Raw genomic sequence first — 9053 nt, 5'->3', positions numbered from 1 at the left:
CTTCTAAGTAACCATGTGACTTTTGCTAGTTATTTAGTTTAAAAGTTAGAAGGTAAAGGACTATCTTATTCATAAAAAAGGCCATGTTTTCAACCAGCTGAGGACAAGACACCAAGACCAAGGATATTGGGAGAGAAGAAAAGAGAAAAGGGTGCCATTTTAGTCTTCCCCTTGAGGTTGAAGGCTTCTAGAGTTGGAAGATAGCTTAGATGCTAGAGAAGGAAATTAAGGCCTAGGAAGGTAAAATTACTTGTCCAAGGTCACTTATCTAGTAAGAGATGTGGAAGGAATTTCCATGGTTATTTGTCCCAAACCACACACATGCAAAAGAAATGCCTGTCATAGCATGCCTGACCAGTGGTTATCTGCTCTGCTCAAAGAGTCCAAAGGAGGGGAAAACCTCTTGAGGCACCCCATTCCACTTGGGGATAGCTTGAATTGTTAGGAAATTGTTTTTGTCCTGAAGCTTAAATTTACCTCTTCGGCTTCCATACATTACACCTCACTGGGTCCCAGAGGGCCAAAGAGGACAATTCTAATCCTTTCTCCACATTAGCCCTTAAGTAGTTGAAGACAGTTATTATGCCCCCCTCTGAAAAATTACTCTTCTCTAGGTCAATTTCTTGCCCAGTTTCTTCAACCAATCCTCATATGACATGGCCTTTCACTCCTGAAGGGCTCAGAATGCTTTTCATTGCAGGTTTTTTTTTTTTAACATTCCAGCCACCTGTTGCTTGCTATCGATGAACTGGGTTTGGTACTTTGTCATGGAACATGATTTTCTCTCTAGCTGTGATTTCCTTCCATCATTTACTAACTTTGTGACCTCAGGCAAGTTACTACCTTAGTGAGTCTCAGTTTCCTAATCTGTAAAATCAGAGATATTTCTCTCTTCCCATCTCACAGTATTGCTGTGATGTTCACATGAGGAAATGGATCTTACGTGGCATTTTATAAATGGCATGTTCATGTAAGGGGATTCAGTTATTATTGGAGTAGTTGGTTTACCCAATGGATGAAGATAATAGAAATGTGGTTTTGTCTAAAAATTAGCAGAAGATCAAAGTGGACTGTCTTTGAAGGTGAACAGATGACCTGATCCAAATAGGAGTGGACCCAGTTTTACAGGTTATAATTGATTGAGTTAGCTATTAGAATTTCTAAATTTATAGTCAAGCTCCCCTCTCCAGTTCACACCATTAGCTTTGGCCCTTGGGACCAACACTTACAATAGAGCTTGACTGTTAATGCCATGGTTTGTGGGTAGGGGTGGAGTTAATTTTATGCTCCATTTAGCTTTTCTCAATGGAAAAGGCGAGGCAGCAGCAATGATTTCTGTTAGAAGACAATTGAACTTGAAGAGGGACCCTCTTTGGAGATAGTATTTCAATCATCCCCTATAGTCATGCATCATTCCCTTCTCAGATTTAGGTTTCTCTGGTTGTATCTAGACCAGGGATGGGGAACCTATGGCTTCAAGGCCAAATTCAAACTGAATCCAAAGGGCCACATTTGAGGACCTAGAGGGCCACATGTGGCCTCAAGGCCACAGTTTCCCCACCCTTGGTCTAGACTCAAAGAGGTAGTATAGTCTCTAGCCATCTTGAAGGAAATTCGAGAGTCCAGCCCTCCACATGGAAGTAAAGCCAGATCTACCAGGATCTCAGGGTGTCCGTGGATGAAGCCCCCATTTATCAAGGCATTGGTTACTTGTCTTCACACAAAAGTTCCACACAGGGCAGTTTGGAAGCAGTTATGTTGTCATGAGTATAGAACCTTCCTATCACTGAAGATATGAGTTTTATGACTTGGAAGACAGTTTTTTTAAATTGCCCTGGTCATAACTAGCATTGGATAAAGAAGGCTTTGCTTCAGTGTCAACTTCAAGGTAGGGCATTTCCTCTCAAGGGTGGAATGCTTCTTCTCTTCTTCACAGGGACCAACCACCCTGTCGTCCTTTAGAGATACAATTGCACAAGCCAACTCTTCAAAATGTGAGCTGCACCCTCCTAGCAAAACTATATCAACTACCCCAGTTTCTTACTGTCCTCTGAGCTGCAACACCCTGTCCCAGCTCCAGTGAAACATCATCTCTATTGTTTCAGTCCTCCCCTCTTACAAACACACAAATGAATTTCCAGATTGCATGTTACTATTCATTCATTCATTCATCATCTACTTTTTAAATTTTCCTATATGCAAGAAACTGTGCTAAATGACCAGAGCACAAAGTAATGGTAACTCCTATTTCCATAGCACTTACGAGGTGCTTTTCTCACTATGACCTTGTGAGATACATGATGCAATTATTATCATACCTATTGCAAAGATAGAGAAACTGAGGTTATATAACTTGCCTAGTCATGCAGCTAGCAAGTAATCAAGCCAAGATTTCAACCCAAGCTCCCTCACTCCAAGTCCAGTGCTTTTCTGAGCCCTTACCTTTAATAATAATAATAATAATAACAATAACATCCAGCACTTATTTAGAGTTTTGTTTTGCAAAGCACTTTACATGTTATCCCATTTGGTTCCCGCAACAATACTGTGAGGTAGATGCTGTTATTATCCCCATTTTACAGACGATGAAACTGAGACTTACAGAGGCTTATGACTTTTCCCTGAACACTCAGCTAGCAAGTATCTGAGGTAAGATTTGAGCCCAGGTTTTCCTGACTCCAAGGCAAGCTCTCTACCGCATAATTTAGTTGCCTCTTAAGTTATAAACAGATCTTAGTTCAAAAAATCTGTAATTTGTCTTTAGTGCCTGTATTCCCTCCATCAGTGTGAACTGCGTAACCTCCAGGACTTGGCAGATGATTTCTGAGAATTGTAATGGCTAAAAAATTCACCCTGCAGCCAAGCAGGTGATGAGTCTTCCCAAACTTAGCCAAACTGGGTCTCAAACAACAGAGAAAACATCACAGCATTAGGCTGGATGGAGAGCTAAACCATGGGCCCAAAAAAGCCTTTGTTGTGAATTCTCTTCATTACACTCATACTCTAAGTTCTAAAGATTTGCCCATTCTTCTCCCTCAGTTCCATAACTTAAGAAACATTGCTAAGTGCCTAGTATGTGTTAAATCTCTTGTAACTAGAGAGGTGCAATGGAGCACAGTGGGAAGATCATTGGTCCAATAGATAGGACATTTGGGTTCCAGTCCCAGTTTTGCCACTTACCAGCTTGAGACCTTGGCAAGTAATTTCACCTCTTTGAGATTCAGTTTTTTAATCTTTAGAATGGGGATCATAATAGTAACTGCCCTGATCACCTCATAGTACTGTAGTCAGGTCATCAAGAGATATAGTAGTCATGATAACATTTTGTAAATGACACAATGCCATTTGAAGATATTATTTGTATTACTAATGAAATTGCCTTCTGGCCTTAATAACTCACCTCCAGGAAGCAATGAAGAAGCTACACACTATAGTGAATAGAGTGCTGGCTTTGGGGTCAAGAAGACCTAGGCTGAAGTCTCTCCTCAGAGACTTGCTAGCTGGGTGACCCTGGGCACATCACTGAACCCCTCTGATCCTGAGTTTTCTCATCTGTAAAATGAAGGGGTTGAACTCAAAGATCTCGTTGTGTCACTTTCATAAATCTGTGATCCCATCTCTAATGTTCACAAGCTATACATGAGAATGGTAAACTCTCTGACTGTAAATTATAGGTAGGTCGTGGTCTGAATCCATGCAGGGAGTGCCCCTATGCCTTTAAGATATAATGGGGGAAAATATGCAAATAAATACTGAAACATGAAGCTATACCTTGTTTCTTAAGTCACTGCTCTCTACCACTCCCAAAAGGAGCTTATAGTCCTGGGATTTGGACCATATTGTTGGTAAGAAGAAGGTTTCTACTCCCAACTCCAGAAAAATTCTTGTGGGGGCTCTATTCATTCTTGGTCGATAGGTCTAAAATGCCAGGTTGGTTTTTAAATTAAAGAGGTTAGGCAATCTGCTCTAAGGTTAAGACATTTTTTTTTAAATTTCAGACTTTTACTCCAGATACCTTGGTGGAATCCAATCAATCAATCAATCAATTAATCAATTGACTAATCAAAAGACATTTATTAAGTAATTTCTAAGCGCCAGGCACTGTGCTAAATTGTGGGGTTACCAATGAAAATATCACAAGATTCATACGCTATGAGTTCAAATTTGGCCTCAGATACTTACTAGCTGTGTGACCCTAGGCAAGTCACTTAAAGTCTGTTTACTTAAGTTTGCTACATAAATAAAGGAATAGTCTACCTTACATCTGCTGCCCTGGCTAGTTTCAATTCCATAGAGCTAGATGCTCCCAGGATAAGCTCATCAATTCTAAACTCACTGCCATGCTGTCAACTCAAGTCTTGATTTACTCCACATCCCTCAGCCTCCTCTCCTCTCTGATTCGAAAGCTAGAGGGCAGAATACCAAACTCCTCCCAATGCCTTCCTTCATAGAGGCAGAAACTGGACTCTCAGATCACTTCATCTTACATCTGCTGCCCTGACTCATCTTGACTCCAGAAAACAAGATAATCTCACACTGAGTACTACTGGTCTACCCATCTCTTCCTGCCTTTCTATCTTCTTTTTTATATTTTCTTACCCTTTAGATTGTAAGATTGTTGAGGTCAATTGTAACTCCAGAGGGCAGAACAGTGTCTGACACAGTAGATGCTTAATAAATATTTATTGGATTGGATTGGATGTAAGCAAAAGAGCCCTAGATTGAAAGGCTGAAACAGCACCAGATCTAAAACCCTGTATTCCCCTATGTGGGCCACTTTCAGTTGTGTCCAACTCTTCATGACCTCGTGAACCTCTGTCCATGGAGTTTTCTTGGTCAAGATACTGGAGTGGTTTGCCATTTCCTTTTCTGGTGGCAAACAAAGGTTAAGTGATTTGCCCAAGACCCCAGAGCTAGGAAATTTCTGAGGCTGGATTTGAACTCAGGTCTTCCTGACTCCAAGCCCAGCAATTTATCCATTGCATCACCCTGGACCTCAATTTCTTTATCTGTAAAATAAGAGTACTGGAATATGTATGTGTATGTGTGTGTACATACCTATATATATTATATATAATGTATTTTAAAATCTCATTTTAAACATTCTATGTTCTAAGATCCCTTCCAGTGCCAACACATTCACTGCTTATGTGACACAAGTGCTTTGCACATAGTAGGCATTTAATGTATGTTTGTGGAATTAAATTAAGTCCATATGCAGTAGCATACCACACAAGGACAAGCTACATTCCATTCCTTGTGTTAATTTTGAAGGCTATTTATACATATGAAGTTTTAAAAGTTGAACAGCCATTTCATTTTTATTTTAAAGATTCTAATCATTCCGAACAATGTTGAACTAAAGCCCCCAGTCTGTCATCAGAGCCCATTCAGTCGCCTGACATTTAATTACCAATGACACCATAACACAGAAATGCTAATTCCTGCTGCCAACCCCTTGGTGCTCCATATGACTCACACACTCCCTGTTGGTTCTGTGTCATGAACAGAAACCTTAGGTTCACTCACAGTCACCATTGGTGATCACAAAAGGAACATTTACTTGCAAGTAAACAAAAGACTGGCCAGTGTGGAGGTGGTTTTTGAGTCACAATGTCCAGAGTCATAGATCAATACAAGATTAAAACTGAAAGAGATCTTAGATCATATACAATATGGTAGGAAAATGTAGACCTGGTAGAGATTCCAGTGTAGATGTGATTCACCATACTTGGTTCAAATAGAAATAATAATAGAAAAATACCAAAACACAAATTAAATGCTTGTCTTCTTAAGGTTAAAGCTGTCAGGTCTTAAAAGAAATAAGATTCTCTGTGGGAGTAGGGATAGGAGTAGAGGAAGTAGCTTGTAGCACAGTAAATAAAACGCTGGGATTGGAGTCAGAAAAATCTGAATTCAAATCCAGCCTTAGACACTTACTAGCTGTGTGACCTAGGCAAGTCATTTGACTTGTTTACCTCAGTTTCTTCAACTGTGAAATGGGGATGATGATAGTACTTACCTTATGAGGTTGTTGTGAGGATCAAATGAGACAATATTTATAAAAGTGCTTAACACAGTGCCTGGCACATAGTAGGTGCTATTTGAATGCTCATACCCTTATTTTTCCCTTCCCCTAGAGAAGAGTAAAGAAGAGGAGGATAAGGACAAAATTTGATTTATCATGGATATGTACAGTAAGTAAAGAACTTATTTTCTGAGAGGCTGACTAATATCCTGGATGGAGTACCAGACTTGAAACCAGGAAGAAATCAGAAGGAATCTCTCCTCTAATGCTTATTAGCTGTGGTACCCTGGACAAGTTGCTCAACTTTTCTGATCCTCAACTTTCTCATTTGTAAAATGGGTATGATAATAATGACTAATGCCTGCCTTACAAGGTTGTTACGAGTCTCAATGATCTTTAAAATGTCAGTTATATAATTTGCATTTCTATAGAGCTCTCAAACACTTTCTTAACAACCCTCTGTGATAGAAAGTATAACTTTTATTGTCACCATCATATAGATGACAAAATTAAAAATCAACAAACATAAGTCAAATAGATATTTTCAAGGCAAAACTCATGATCTTGCCTTCAAAACCCATCCCTCTTCCAAACTTGCTAATTACTCTCAATGGTGTCCTCCCCTTCCAGTTAGCCAGGCCCATCAACTTATTCTCAACCCCTCACTCTCACTCACCCCCTGCAGAACAGTTGTGAAAATTCGTCATTTCCATCTCCACAGTATCTCTTCCATGGCCCCTTTCTCCACTCACACATTGACTATTTTTGCTCAAGCGCTCATCAGATCTCACCTGGACCACTGCAACAGTCTTCTACTTCTTTTCCCAGCCCCAATTCATTCCCCATTCCAGCCCATCCTCCACACAGCAGGAAAAGTGATTTTCCCAAAGTTGAGGTCTGACTTTCCTCTACCAATTAATTATATTACCTCTCAGATCAAATATAAATTTTATCTGGAATTTAAAGATCTTTATATCCTCACCCTTTCCTACCTTCCCAGTCATCTTACACAATTCATCCCTTTATGTGCTCTATGGTAGAGCCATACAAGCCTAGTTGTTGATCCTCACAATGCTCTATCTCCCATCTCCATGCGTTTGAATTGGCTGTGTTTCATGGCTGTGTGACCTTGGGCAAGTCACTGAACTTCCACCTCAGTTTCTTCAGCTGTGAAATGGGAATGATATTAGCACCTACCTTACAAGGTTGAGGTGAGGACCAGATGAGACATTATTTGTAAAAGTGCTTAGCACAGTCTCTGGCACATTTTTTTTTGTTTATTCAGTCATTTCCCAGTCATGTTTGACTCTTCATGACCCAATTTTGGGATTTTCTTGGCAAAGATACTAGAGTCATTTGCCATTTAGGTACTATATGAATGCTCATTTCTTTCCCTTTCCCTTTCCTTTTCCTTTTCCCTAGAGGAGAGTAAATGAGGAGAGGAGAGGATGGTAGAGATGAAATTGAGAGCTGAACTGCTCTCAGTGTTCACCTCTGACTCTGAGAATTCTTTGTTTTCTTCAAGATTCATCTGAAGCACCACCTTTTGCATAGTAGTGCAAATAAGATCATATTTGTAAAGCACTTAGCACAGTGCCTGACACATAGTAGGTCTTTAATAAATGCTTCTTTCTTTCCCTTCCCTTCCTTTCTAAGGTTACCTTGTATTTACTTTGTATATATGGTGTGTACATATATACTTCCACATGTTGCTGCCCCCTTCAGAATTCATAAATTCTCTGAGAGCAGAGTCTGCTTTTTTTTCTTGTCTCTGCATCCTCAGTTCCTGGCTCATAGTAGGAGCTTAATAAATGCCTGTTAATTATCAGTTGATCAAAGTGATTTGTGGAGTTTTGTTCCTTAAATGAGAGTCTCTAGGAGAGAGCCCCATTATCCTCATGCCATGGAATCCAGGCCCATCATACATTTCAGACCATATCTGGGTATCATAGAACCCGCCATATTGAGAAAAGCTGAAGAGTGCCTGTGACTGGCTCAATGAATGTTCACATACCAGGGAAATAAGTAATGCAGTCATGTGTCTGGACTTTGCTGCTGTTAGCATGCTGTGGCTGTTAGATAGAACTCAGTTAAGCTCCCTCTGGGTTAAACAAGAACATGAATCAAAGCTGTCTTAAGTCAATTGAGTGTTTGCTGGGCCTGAATTCAAATCTGAACATGAAAGACTTAGCATGAAGACAGTAAATATAGCTTCAAAGAGCTCTCAGAAGGATGAGGCAATTCTTCCCCAGATGCAGAAAGTAGGTCTAGATTTATCTACACCCCCTTTTTCAGAACAGCTACTCTATTCTCAGCATTCAGGGTCCAAAAGCTAAAAGTGGATAAAGACAAAATGGTGGCCACATCTGGTATGAAGAAAGCTGTATTTGATTTGACTTTGTAAACATCTGGGAAAAAAACTGAACAGCTAGTTAAGGGAGGACCTAGTAAACCAGTCAAAAGACAGAAGATTATAGTTAAATGTCCAAAAAGGGAATAGAGATGAAGCAGGCTCAATGTAAGCAGAAGAAAAGTGAAGATTTGAAACAGGATTATAATGAATGGAAAAGAAAAAACTTCAGAAAATTCTGCAAGAGCACAAAAGAAATTATTTAAGCTTTTGGACTGTCCTCCACCCCATCTCAGCTAAGCAAAGTGTGGCCCTTCCATTTCCAATGAACTTTGATGAATTATATAGCATTTTGCCTATATTCCTGAGCAAGGATTTTGAGAACACTGTTTTAATATGCTTGGGGTTCTTTTCCTAGGCAATACCAAAAGTGTCACATCAAGGAAAACCATTTCACCCCCACTCCAAGTCTTGGTACTTTGGTGAGGTTATTTGAGAGGGCAACATAACTAAAGCAATGAGATGTGGCTCCTAACATTGGAAGTAAGCTTGTCAGAATCAATCATGGAGTTAGTTTGCATAGCATAAGCTTCTGCTGGCCTATCAGGCAAGGACCAGGCAAAGACTTCCAAAGGAGTCTAAGGAAACTTAGAACTCTGGTTTGAATGTACTTTT

At 39.9% G+C, this 9053-nt stretch overlaps 1 pseudogene; it reads left to right on the top strand.

Annotated features, from left to right (window-relative positions):
• The first annotated feature begins 7931 nt into the window (after positions 1-7931).
• Positions 7932-8644, top strand: LOC114034860 (annotated as a pseudogene).
• Positions 8645-9053: the final 409 nt, after the last annotated feature.

Source organism: Vombatus ursinus, unplaced genomic scaffold (genome assembly GCF_900497805.2).
Source record: "Vombatus ursinus unplaced genomic scaffold, bare-nosed wombat genome assembly UNPS02000580.1, whole genome shotgun sequence".
NCBI classification, from domain to species: domain Eukaryota; kingdom Metazoa; phylum Chordata; class Mammalia; order Diprotodontia; family Vombatidae; genus Vombatus; species Vombatus ursinus.
Note: the sequence above shows the minus strand (reverse complement) of the source record. Positions and strands in the feature narration are given on the sequence as shown.